The sequence below is a fragment of the Microtus pennsylvanicus genome, chromosome 10, assembly GCF_037038515.1.
Source record: "Microtus pennsylvanicus isolate mMicPen1 chromosome 10, mMicPen1.hap1, whole genome shotgun sequence".
In the NCBI taxonomy this organism is placed as follows: domain Eukaryota; kingdom Metazoa; phylum Chordata; class Mammalia; order Rodentia; family Cricetidae; genus Microtus; species Microtus pennsylvanicus.
The window spans coordinates 70,572,307-70,584,485 of NC_134588.1; the positions used below are offsets into that span (position 1 = coordinate 70,572,307).

A 12,179-nucleotide genomic window follows, 5' to 3' on the forward strand; every position below is an offset into this window, starting at 1 on the left:
ATGACTCTGGGTGGCCTCCTTTGAGTGCTGGGCAAATTCTCAATTCCCTCTTTTCTAAAAAGAAGAGTTAACGCCTTCTAAAAAGAAGAGTTAAGCCCAGGTGTGTTTAGGTTGGGAGGGTTTGGCTTCAGCTCCCTTCTCTAACTGGCATTCTGCACAGCCAAGTCACCACAGAGTTTGTCTCGTGCCTCGTGAGCCGACTCGAATAGGTCGCTTCTCAGGAACACAAGAGATGCTGTCTGTATTCCACAAATTCTAGAGGCCACCTCCATGGCACCAAAGTCTCAGATTCTTAAGAGTTTCGACTCTAAAACTAGAGCTTGTTCTCAGGCATTCGGAACGAGCCTATGTCATCAGACTCCCCCAGGGGAACTCCTTGCCAGGGGTCTGCCTCACTCTCTCTCTGCCTCTCCTTTCCGAATCCAGAAAAGAAGTCTGTTAATACTGTCTGTCTCATGTCCCTGTGAGAACTAACGCATGTGAAATTATTACTACAAACTATAAAGTGTACTTAGCAAGAGTTTATGAATGAAGTTCTGACCTATGGCCCCAGCTCTCTGGAGGCTAGGGCAGAAGACAGAAGGTTCTAAGGACGCCTGGACCTTATAGTGAACAGGCTGGTCTTGGGTACAGCATGGTTGCTGTTTTGAAAAGAAGAAAGTAAAATTAAAAAAAAAAAACTTCTTTTTTTTTGAGGTTGGATATTTATTCAGTGGGTTATGGAAGGGAAGGGGGAGAAGGAGAAGAGCAGAGAGAGGAGCAGAGAGGAGGAGGGAGAGAAGGGAGAGATGGAAGCTGCCTCTCTGAGAGGGAGACGTAAAAAGAGCTAAAAAATTTTTTTAAAACTACTTAATGTGAATTATGTGAGGATTTATATTGTTTCCATGTAACCAAGTTCAAATCTATTCCTTATAGCCTAAATCAAAATCAAAATTATTAAGTTAAATTACATTCATATATATATTGAAGTTTGATATGGTTCCTACAAAAGGCACTGTTTATTTTTAGATATTAATGTCAAGGATAAGGGCATGCAAGTACTTAAAAGCGCAATAAAACCAAACAACTCCAAACACATGCCTCATTGTTCTGTTGGCTTCCTCTTTGGAAATGCTTTTAGGATATAGCATGCTTCTTCATGCCTTGGTGCCTAGCCCAGTACTGTCAGCTTTTCTCTTCATAGTGAGATAAAATTGGAGGTTTTGGATTAGAATGTCTATGACAAGAACAGAAGAAAGGGATTTTGAAGGAGATAGGTGAACAAAATTCCAGAGTCATCTTGAATGTGTTTTCCAAGTGAAAGACGTTAGCCATAATAAATTTTAGTAAGTATGTGTCGCCTGCATATTCATGGCATGTGTGCTCTGTGTAGAGGCATAGTGTGGATGAGCCTTCATGAGGACAAGGTGAGACCTTGTCAAAAAGCCCCAAGTGGGGCCATAGAGAAAATTTGCACACACCCAACATGCACTGCACACTGTTGAGTAACCAGGAATCCCTTTCGTGTGATAAACAGAGCTTTCCTGGTGCTGTAGGCATAGGGCAAAGGAAAAGTGACTGGGTGTCTATTTTGTGTGATGGAGAGAGCTCATATGCACACATGCTGTGGGAGTGGAGGAAGGGATGGAGGGCATGAAACAGTTGGGCATGGAGGGAGCAGCTGTAATTAGAGCACATTCACACATGTAGATAATATAGCAAAGCTAGGAACTTTGTACAGTCAGTTTGGGAGTTTTTACAAAATGTAGACAAAGACAGAAAGCCACATGATACAGTGAATTTAAAATGCCCAGGTCGTGGTGATGGCTCAGTGAATAGACTTCTTTCTCTGCAAGAATGGGGAGTGAACTCGGGTTCATGGAATTCCTGTGAAGAGTTAGGCAGGGTGTGCAGCCAGCTAGCCCTGCACTGCAGGACTTCTTAGCACGAGATGAACAAGCGTAACCGTGCTGACCATGGTCTGCCTTTCTCGGAGTCCCTAGGGACAGAATGGTTTTACTTTGGGGCTTCCCACAAGGTCAGGGTGCCAGCCCATCCCCGGTCAAGGAATCTTAGAAGACAGAGTGAGACATCTATGGTTGAGCCCACAGTAGGTAGGAGAGGGAGCAACCTTATCTGCAGAGCCAGCTTCTTGATGGGCTTAAACAGTGCGTGACAGTTTATTAATAGAATGTTTACGGCACACACCAATACAAACAAGACCAACAAAGCCCAAGCCAAGTAATGGTGGCAGCTCACTGCTGTAATCTCAGTACTCAGAATACTGAGGCAGGAGAATCACCATGAGTTTCGGTTCAGCCTGGTCTAGAGACCAAGTTCAAGGACAGCCTAGGCTACAAAAAAATAAGACCTTGTCTTCAAAACAAAACACACACACACACACACAAAATCACCCATAAGCACACCGTTGTCATGGATACATAGATATTTTTATGAATACAGAAAAAGCAAAGACTGGCAATTTCTACATCAACTTATAATCTAGGCTCAGGGAGGGTTATCACGAAAATTATACCAGTGCTCTTTTCATTATTTTGGTGAAACAGATATAAAAGAGGTGGGGGGGGGGTCGTCTTCGGTTCTGAGAGTCAGGAGTTCAGATATTTATGCTCCTGAACTATGGCTGTGACTTCTGTGTTCCCCGCAACAATCATAAACATTATAAGGCCAGAGCTAACAGATTCGTAGACGGGGTGCTGCCCCTGCTGCCACCTGCTCCCAGCTTGTGCCACCTAGAGTGTCCCTAAATAGGCCCCAGAAAGTGTCCCTGTTAGGCCCCTGAGAATAAACCCTGTAGGCAACTGCATCTCACTGCAGGTGCCTGGAGCCACACCTCAGCAGCACTGGGGTGCTGGCTCATCCCCAGGAATAGGAAACGGCCTCTCATTAGCATGAAATCTCCCATCCACCACCTGGAGGTTCCTGTTTGCTGCCTAGCCTTCTTCCCAGGCTGGGGGTGCAAAGCTCTTGTGTATTCTTGAAGCCCCATAGAAAAGTCAGTCTTTGGGAGGCAGGAAGGTTGTCGCCGGCCTCTTTGATCACAGCCTTGTGTCAGAGTCTCTTCCATGAAACTGTGTCCAGTTCAGAATGCGATTTCATCCAAGTCAATTTGCATGTTTTCAAAATGGGAGCCGGCTCTGAAACCGGACCCCACGGAAAGGCAGAAAGAAGAGCAGGTACTGATTAATCAAATGTTGGGGAACGTAAATTTGAAAAGCAATTTATATTTATCTTCTTGTGTTTCCTTTTTTGCAGATCTGTGGTTTCCATCTCCTCGGAGGACCTGCCTGGGACCAAGCTCCACACATGGCTTAGTGAATAAGGTCAGATGTCACCCTTCACTCTCTGTTTGTGCGCGCGCTTATGTTCGCTGTTAGCTGACCCTTTTACCTTCAAATTTGAGGCGCCGCCACTTTTTAAAAATTTTATTTAACGCAACTGAGGTTGGTATTGCAGAGAAATATAAAGTATTAGGTGTCTAAAATTATATCAAGGAAAAGAAACGGCATAAGTAAATTTGCTCAGGGGAAGAATGGTAGTCCCAGAATCCTGCCCGGAAAGGGCTGTGTCTCTTGCTTCACAAGAGAATTGTGCTTGAAGAATCCGATCCCATCGCAAAGTGTCTTTTCCTTGAGTGCAAAAAGAAAGAAAAGAAGCCAAAGAGTCCAAGAGTTAGATAAGCCTTTGCTTGTGCGAGCAGGGAGGGGGGAGCAGGTGGATGCCTGAGGTTTCCTTGGTTTGCTGATAAGTCCCCTGGACCCCCTTCGTTTCTAAAGGAATGCGGTAATAACAATCCCCTGTTTGGGATGCTGGGTTGTAATTATGAAGCTGGTTTGTTTTCGTCATTAGAACAACAGTTTCCGTTTGTCTCTGCGTCTAAGGCTATGTCAGCACTCTCCTTTCTGTGGTTATTATTTAACAATTTTAAAGCTCACTATTAAAAGGGGGGGACTTTCTGATTTCTGGCCATGTGGTAGTGTGCAGGTCTGGCCTGGTCTGGAGTCTATGGAAGTGTTGGCTGGCAGCAGCCGGGTCTTTTGAATGCTGTCTTTGTGCTTCTCTTGCCTGTGGCCTCTGGCCTATTGTCTATGCACCTTGGTTGGGCTGGTGCTGTCTGATGGTAACCAGTACTAATGTTACAGTGTGCCCGGTGCCCAAGCCCTCCCTCGGGAGTCCCCAGTCTGGCTGTCTCTGGCTTCCAGCCCTCCCTCCAGGGCTGTCACCTCTCTCTTATCAGAAAACAATATTGGTAATTTATGGACTGTCACAGAAAAGGGATCCCTTAAGAATCCTGAGATCTGTGGTTCTTTATACAAAATGCAATGATTAGTATTTCCCATGCTGCTAACGTGGATGTCTCTTTATTAATTAATTTACCCCGTTTTCCCAAAGGCAACTTTTCACTGAATCTCAGTTTGTACAACATGAAAAAGATGAGCTGTGCTGTTTGAGAAGGGTCGCTACGAGCCCCCACCCCAGCTTCTTCCTCATCCCTCCCCGAGTCAAATAGTCATCTTAAGTCCTCCACTCCAGTGCAGAACCCCAGGGACCTCAGAATACCCTCGCACATTCCTGCAGGGCGGTCCTTCGATTTCACACCCACATGGATGTTTCTCTATGTGTTTGAAGCATGAAGCATTAGGGCCCAAAGGAGCAATCTATGAATCCATTTTTATCTATTTCTAGAAAAGGCTTGGACAATCTGTAGCAATAGGAATTAGTGCAACCAGTATGACCTCAGGGAGAAAGGGGAATTGGCCAGGGGCCAGAAGCATAAGGGAATTGTCTGGAATGACGGGGTGCTACAGAACTTTCTAGAAGTGTGCCCCATGTGGTCTGTGTCAAAATTACCTGTGCACTCTAGACGACAAACCGTCATTCCATAAACAAAGAAGATAAAGAGGAAAAGAGCACGAAAAATAAGCCAGGCCTTTAGTGAATGAGAAAACTGTAGCCAGATGCTAGCATCTGGACATCTTCTTGAAGTTCTGTGGGCTACCCTGTGACCCTGGTCCTCAGCAATTTCTGAGGTTTGCAGAGACCTGCTGTCCATGTCTTGCCTTCTTTGCCTGATAATCACTCACCTAAAATAATAGAAACAGCTCCATAATTTTTAATATTCTCCAACTGTTTGGATGCTTCTCAGTGACTGTAAAATCCAAGATTCAGTCATCTCAGCAGAGACAGAGGTTGGAAAGTGGCCTCTGTGTTATCTATAAAACAGCAGCCCCTGGATTCTGCCACTTGCTTGTAGCTATCTTAGCACCCTGCTGTGACATTTGGCCTTCTCTCAAGCCCCTCCCTCAGCCTGAAGCACTTCAGAGGACTCTCCTTAAATCTCTCCATGCCTGTGTCTAGAAATTGAAGGTGGGATCCTTGGGCTGAAATGCAGCTAAGGACTTAGGCCAAAGGAGATGAGGCTCAAGGCTCACCTTGGCAAAAATGATAAAAAGCAGGCCAAAGTGTATGACAAGGACGTAAAGGGACCTATGAAAGGGTCTCAGGGGGCAGAGCAGGAAGGACATGAAGGTGTTCAAATGTCCCACCCAGCCTTTGAGACCATAGGACTTTTCTTCAAACAGGACAAATAGTCCAAAACTTGAGAGATTTCCCAATAAAGGGCCAAAGCAAAGTCTACCCCCAACACATCCTCAGTACACAGATTTAGTTCACCAATGGAGCCATGGTAAAACTGAATCATCTGTGAAACATTTTTTTTTTAAAATAACCAGAACATTTTTTAACCCACACATGCCGTACTTTGCCTGCACATGACGCAAATTTCCTAATCAAACCAAATTTAATTTAGCAGTTTTCTTCCAACCAGCTTAACGGGCCTGAGAGCAGAAATGAAATTATGTAACGAAAGAATTGGAGCAGCGCTTGCTTCCTTGTGACTCCGCTTGTTTCAAGTCATTAAGAGTCAACTTAACCAAATGGAAAATACCAAGGCAGAAGGTGCCTATCTTCTCTACTCCAGGACAGGGAATCTTACCTTCCTAGAACCAGGGTTTTGGCAGCGCCCCACCCCCAAACCACACCCCTACCCCCTATACCACTACAACAAGTTCTTGAGCTACTTAAGAGAATGAGAGTAAGGGTAAAAATATCAATAATTGAAATCTAGTCTATGGATAGTTTACCCTTTGATTTCATTTTTACCATTTAAATGATATCCCTAATATAACCAAACTCAACCACCTATTATAACCAAACCCAACCACGTGTGATGTTTTCTACCTGTAATCCTAGCACTTGGGAGGATGAAGCAGAAGAAGTCTCCATGAATTCAAGGCCAGACTGGGCTGCATAATGAGTTACAGGCCAACCTAGATTGCAGTCTCAGTATGTGAGTGTGTGTGTGTGTGTGTGTATAACTATTATATATTATATAAATATTTAATAGTAAAAATATATTTTTACAGACACACATTAGGAAGATGGCACAGTAAAATAGTAAAAATGTTTTCTACACAAGCATGAAGACCTGAGTTTGGTCCCCAGCATCTTCATAAAATACCAGACAGATTGGTTGCACTTTAATCTCATTGCTGGGGAGAGAGGGAGACACTTGGGGATCTTTAGGGCTCTAGTTTGCCAGTCTAGATCTCAGGAAGAGATCCTGTCTCAAACCTAAAAAATGATACAGGAGGTTGACCTTTGGCCTCCACACACATGAACATGCATGCACACCAACCCTCCCATATATGTATATGTGGATATATATGTGTGTTATATACATATACATTTATATATATATTGTATTATATGTGTATATATACAATCAAAATCACAGAAATTGTATGTAAAATGTTAGTTGCCAAGGCCTGGGGGAAGCCAGTAATAGGAAAATGCTACCAATTACATCAGTGGATAAGTAAGCCGCAAGTCTGTGATACAACATTGTATACTATTCCTTTGTAGTTCCCAATACTTTCCATTTTGAGAGCTATAGCTATGTGCCTTTGGCAGCTATAGTCTCATAAGCGGTTCATTTTATAGGCTTCCAGATGGCAAAGAATTTATCCCAAACCATCATCACATCCTTTCTTTTAAGCCAGGGGGAGGCAGGTGATGTCTTGTCATCACAGTTGACAGAATCAAGGCCTGTCTGTGGTGCTGACAGGATGGAGTCAGGGCCCTCATCATGACTGTTTGGGATTCCTCCTGCCCATAGTCCATGACACTTCCCGGCATGCACACTTCCCTTGGGTGCAGGATCTACAGGGCTGTGCAAAACTGACCCGAGCTTGTCTGTGCAAATCTGTTGTTGTTTGAGTTCAATGTGTTGGGCCCCTTTGCTTCATTTTATGTTATATATACATCAGCAGCGACAATTGTTTTAACTTGGATCTGTGCTCATAACCCCTTTACACTTGCATTTTGAAAGGTGAGCATTGCCCTGGCTGCTCACCTCCTGTTGGCAAGGAGCGGGCGGGTTGCATCCACTGCCTGCCACTCCACGTGTCTTTATGTAGCTTGCTGAGGCAGGTGCTGTGATTTCTGCTGTAATAGCCTAGATCACGTCTCTAATTAAAGCTAAATGCCTTGGTGCTTATATAGTAAAAGGCTGAAGACAAACATGGGGAAAACACCAACTGTAGCCTGGTGGTTGGCATGCTGAGAAGGGGAGGGAGGGAAGCAAGGGCATTAGTGGTTTGCTACACATCACTCCTTATTGAGAGACGAAGCACACGTGTGTGGTGGGCGGGTCTGTGTGTGTGACAAAGTCTTGCCTTCTTTTCAAGCCGTCTTACAACGTAAATGCCCTTCTTAAGGGAAGTATTATGTGAGTCGTTGAAATCAAGTTGTCCCTTTTCGTTTGAGCAGTTAGTGTTTCTGGAAGTATAACACCTGTTAGAGTTGTCCAAAAGGCTTCTTGACATGGTGTCCTGGGTTCCTCGTGTGGTTTGAGACTGCACAGGTTGTGAGACCAGCTAAGCACCCACACCCTAACAACTTCCCTTGGGATGTAGATATTGCTGATCCAAAGACCGCACCTTGGGGACCCTGATCTGAGAGAATTGTTCAGGCTGGTTGCTCGCTGTCATTCGTTAGACCAATGTTTGCTTGGTAAATGAGTGTTTGGCTCTGCACTGGCACTAGCCCAAGTGTCCACCGTGGAAGAGTGAAGATGCTCTCTCTGACAGAAAGGAGTCAGAACTACGCAGTGAATATCTGTGTGAGATTCTCACACTGGACCTGATGGTACCGAGACTGTGAATATCTGTGTAAGAGTCTCACACTGGACCTGATGGTACCGAGACTGTGAATATCTGTGTGAGATTCTCACACTGGACCTGATGGTACCAAGACTGTGAATATCTGTGTGAGATTCTCACACTGGACCTGATGGCAGGGGACGACCATTTAGAAATTAAGCAGACTGGACTACAGATAGATTAAGAGCACTGGCTGCTCTTCCAGAGGATGCAGGTTCCATCCCCAGCACCCACATAACAGCTCACAAGAGTTTGCAGCTCCAGTTCCGGGGACTCTGACGCTCTCTTCTGGCTTCTCTGGGCACTGTACGCACCTCAACCACATATAGGAAGCAGAGAGTGAACTGGTGGTGTGAGGCTCTTAATCTCAAAGCCCATCCCCAGTGATGTACTCTCTCTAGCGAGGCTGCACTGCCTAACCCCCCACAAACAGCACCACCACAGTCTCTATCAAACCCTGTCCTGACTCCCCTTTCTGCTCTTCTGCTTTTTCCATGGTACTCTCTGACCCTTTTATGTGTGAGGTATTTATCCCGTCAATGGTCCACAGTTTGTCTGTTGCTGATCATTGTTTCAGCTTGATTTGGGCTAAGGACTTCTGTTGTTTCCCAAGCTGGTCTAGAACATCTCTCTGTCCCCAAGTGATCCTCTGGCCCCATTCTCTTGTGTCACAGGAATAGGCATGTGTCACCAAGCCAGATTTGCTTCCAGACTCGACACTAAGATGTAAGTCTCCTGTCAGTCTCTAATCAGTTCCTTCATAGGTTTGTCCTGAGCACCTAGAAGCAGGCTGTTTGGTGGTTTCTCCCTTTGTTTTGATAGTTAGATATTCCCTCATTTAAAGAGGCATTAAATAGTTAGTCCCCACCTTGTTTTTTTATAAATGTTTCCTTAAAATACTCTCTTTAAACACTGTCCTTAAAATGCTTTATTTTCTGGAAATCATATATCACACACAAGAGCATCTGGTTAGGACTTCTCTAGACTGCTTGATTTTTCTCTCATGAGTGTTGAGAGTTTGCCTTTAATATTCTCTGGCAGTGTGATAGCAAGACTTTGGCTGAACTTGAGGCAAAATCTAAATTTGTTCCTTAGCCTTGGGAGAATGAGAGGAATCCTGAAGCATTTACCTGGATGGAACAGAAAATAGCTTATCAAAGACTTGTTCAAGCTGGGCGGTGGTGACACACGCCTTTAATTCTAGCCCTTGGGAGGCGGGAGGCAGAAGCAGGCAGAACTCTGTGAGTTCAAGGCCAGCCTGGTCCACAAGAGCTAGTTCCACGACAGACTCCAAAGGCACACAGAGAAACCCTGTCTCGAGAAAACAACAACAAAAATATATTCATCTCTTTCATGAAATATCTCGTTACCTAGTTTATGTTATGTTAAATACAGACTTTAAGTGTAATCAACAATGTTATATGGACCACTTCCGTAACATGTCCAGTGGTAACTATGTACACACACCACAGTAGGGAGTCTGGTTTTTCTAGAGATGGAAAGAGTCCGTCCCAAAGCCAGCAGTTTCTGCATTGTGAAACACTTCCTGCTGCCAGCGGAAAGAGGAGCTAGCCATCAGCTCCCTCTGGGAAAACCTGCTGTCAAGTAAATAAGCTTCTCTCTATGCAAAGTCCTATGCCCCACCAGTAGGAACACCACCAGTGATACTTCTCTGAAGTGTATCATCCGATTTATATGTGCGCCACAATACATACGCCCTAAATAGATAAATAGCAACTCTACTTAGCTCTTGCTAGTTATGTTTTTAGCAAATCCAAATGAAAGACAAAGAGCTGACGGTAGCTTCAGACACCTGAAAGCCTTTGATAAAAAGGATGGCGTTGTCTCAAGCGGGGTTGCTTCCTGCACAGGTGGAGAGAGAAAGGGGACAAGTGTAATCAGTGGGGATCCCTAACAGCCACAGTTTCAGGTTTTCTCTGTTGCTGTTATTGTTGTGTGTGACAGGTGGTTCCGTTCCCACCTGATGCCGTGTTGTGGCTTATTAATACTCGTCTCAAATTTTGTCACCTCTACTTTAGACCTCGATACAGTATGACAACCTCAAAGTCACAATTACCCAGAGCAGGATAACCAGCAAGGATGGCAAGATGTAGATAGTCCAAAAACCAAAAGTTAGTTCTCCAGTCTGTTAAAACTCCTGTTAGCTGAGGGAGGGCCGATGGCTTGCTCCCTTGAAGCGTTTAATTTGGCAGATGCCCTGTCAGCAGTAACCAGGCTGGGGTCTGGGAGGCAGCTTTTCGCCAGATGCTGTAGGCATTTCTAGTACGGTTTGATTCTGTTGTGAGTACAGCCAGATGCTCCCCCTCTTCCCTCATCTTCTCGCTTCTCATCGCCCGCTGGCAGCACCTGCCGTGGGGTTAGGTGTACAGTATGCACACAGCATTCGCCACCCAAGATGTGAAAGTGTCATTTTGCCCGCTTGGAACATACAAAGTCCGGTGCTGACTACATGAGACGGCACATTTGCAAGGAGTTGAGCTCACCTCAAACGCGCCGCGGCAGTTGGACCAGTTTGCAATCGCAAAATAATTGGGGAATGGAATGATCTCTAAACCTTTTGCTTTTACCGTGGGTATGGTTGTTTCCACTTATCAGCTGTGGATTGAGAGCAACACATCCCACTTAAAGCAAACCTTACACCGTAGCATGAATAGTGAGAGAGAAACTAAATTGAACAGAAAACATTTATTTAGCAAAGTCTGTCCTTTCAAAACTCACTGCTTTGTGAAGGAAGTCACGGAATCAACTTAAGATGCCTCTTCCACTCAGCGCTGCAGACGCCCAGCTGAGGGAGAGCAGGGTCTCATCTGTTCAGATGCTGGGAAGAAAGCAGCTGCGTGCGCGTCTGAGAGAAGAGGAGATGGTAAACTGTGATGACGAAGTGGTAGATTAGTTGGGTAATGACTCACAGACTTCATTTCTAAACCCATTTCCAAGGCTTCTGGAGTGTTCGGACAACCGTCCCTGGAGGAACCTGCTTCTGCACACAGCGACAATTAGTGTTTCTGAACACTAGCGCTCAGGACTCTAAGGTGCTCTCCTTTGCTACTCCGAGTGTGCCTAGTGGCCTAGGGAACTTGACAGGCTGCAGACTGTCCCACCCTTGCTATCTGGGAACTTAGAAACGACACTCAAAGAAGATCCTGGGGACTGTATGCACTGTCAGGTTAGGGCTGCCTGAGCCAACACTCCGTGCCTCTGCCCCATCCAGCTGTCCCTGTTGCTACTGCACAATCTTCCAAGATGAGCCTACCAAGTGTGCGGCCCCCGTCCAGCTTGGAGTGTGGAGGGGCTGCCATTTTAAGGGATACAGATGCCAGTCCTCAGTGGAGAGAAAGAAACATCTGGAACATGTGATTAGGAGCTGAAGTTGGCTGGAGCCACAGAGGGAGCTGTCATGGTGACACTGTCTGTGGGCCACCGAAGACTGTTTTGATGATGTCATTTTATGAAAACCTGGACGCTAGTGAGCCTGCTTTTAAAGCCACAGGGAGAGTGAACGTGGAACGTGACGGGAACCAGAAACAAGAATGTGGCACTCGGGGTATTTCTCTCAGGCTGCTGTGCCATGGCCAGCCTGGAACTCACTGCTTAGTGCACTCGGGGTTTCTGCTACAGTCAGCAGAAGGAGACCAGTGAGAGATGGTGCTAATGGCTTTGATCTGCTCTCAAGAAGATTAGACACAGGGCTGTGTAATAAAACGAGCTTGGGGCTGAGCTCACATGCTGTTCTGCCGCAGGAGACACCAACTCCTCTGACAAGAATGACTTCGCTGGAATGTGCTGAGTCAGAACTTTGATAATAATGATGGAAGAGAAAATATGTCCACAGTCATATTCCTGGGTTCCCAGGTAATTGTCCCCTACAGTCATCAGCTCTATGCCTAACATAAAGAGCTGAAGGAAGGTTGCCATGGCCCAGGGCTAAAGAGCTAA

General features: G+C 45.4%; 1 protein-coding gene across 7 annotated transcripts in view; it reads left to right on the plus strand.

Annotated features, from left to right (window-relative positions):
* The window catches only part of Thrb (thyroid hormone receptor beta), a 326,862-nt gene that overhangs the window by 142,495 nt on the left and 172,188 nt on the right, over window positions 1–12,179 (plus strand). For all 7 annotated transcript variants that reach the window (XM_075988643.1, XM_075988637.1, XM_075988642.1 and 4 more), the window contains one exon: window positions 3,256–3,323. The gene's annotated coding sequence lies outside the window, so the exon portion shown is untranslated. The remainder of the gene's footprint in view (window positions 1–3,255; window positions 3,324–12,179) is intronic.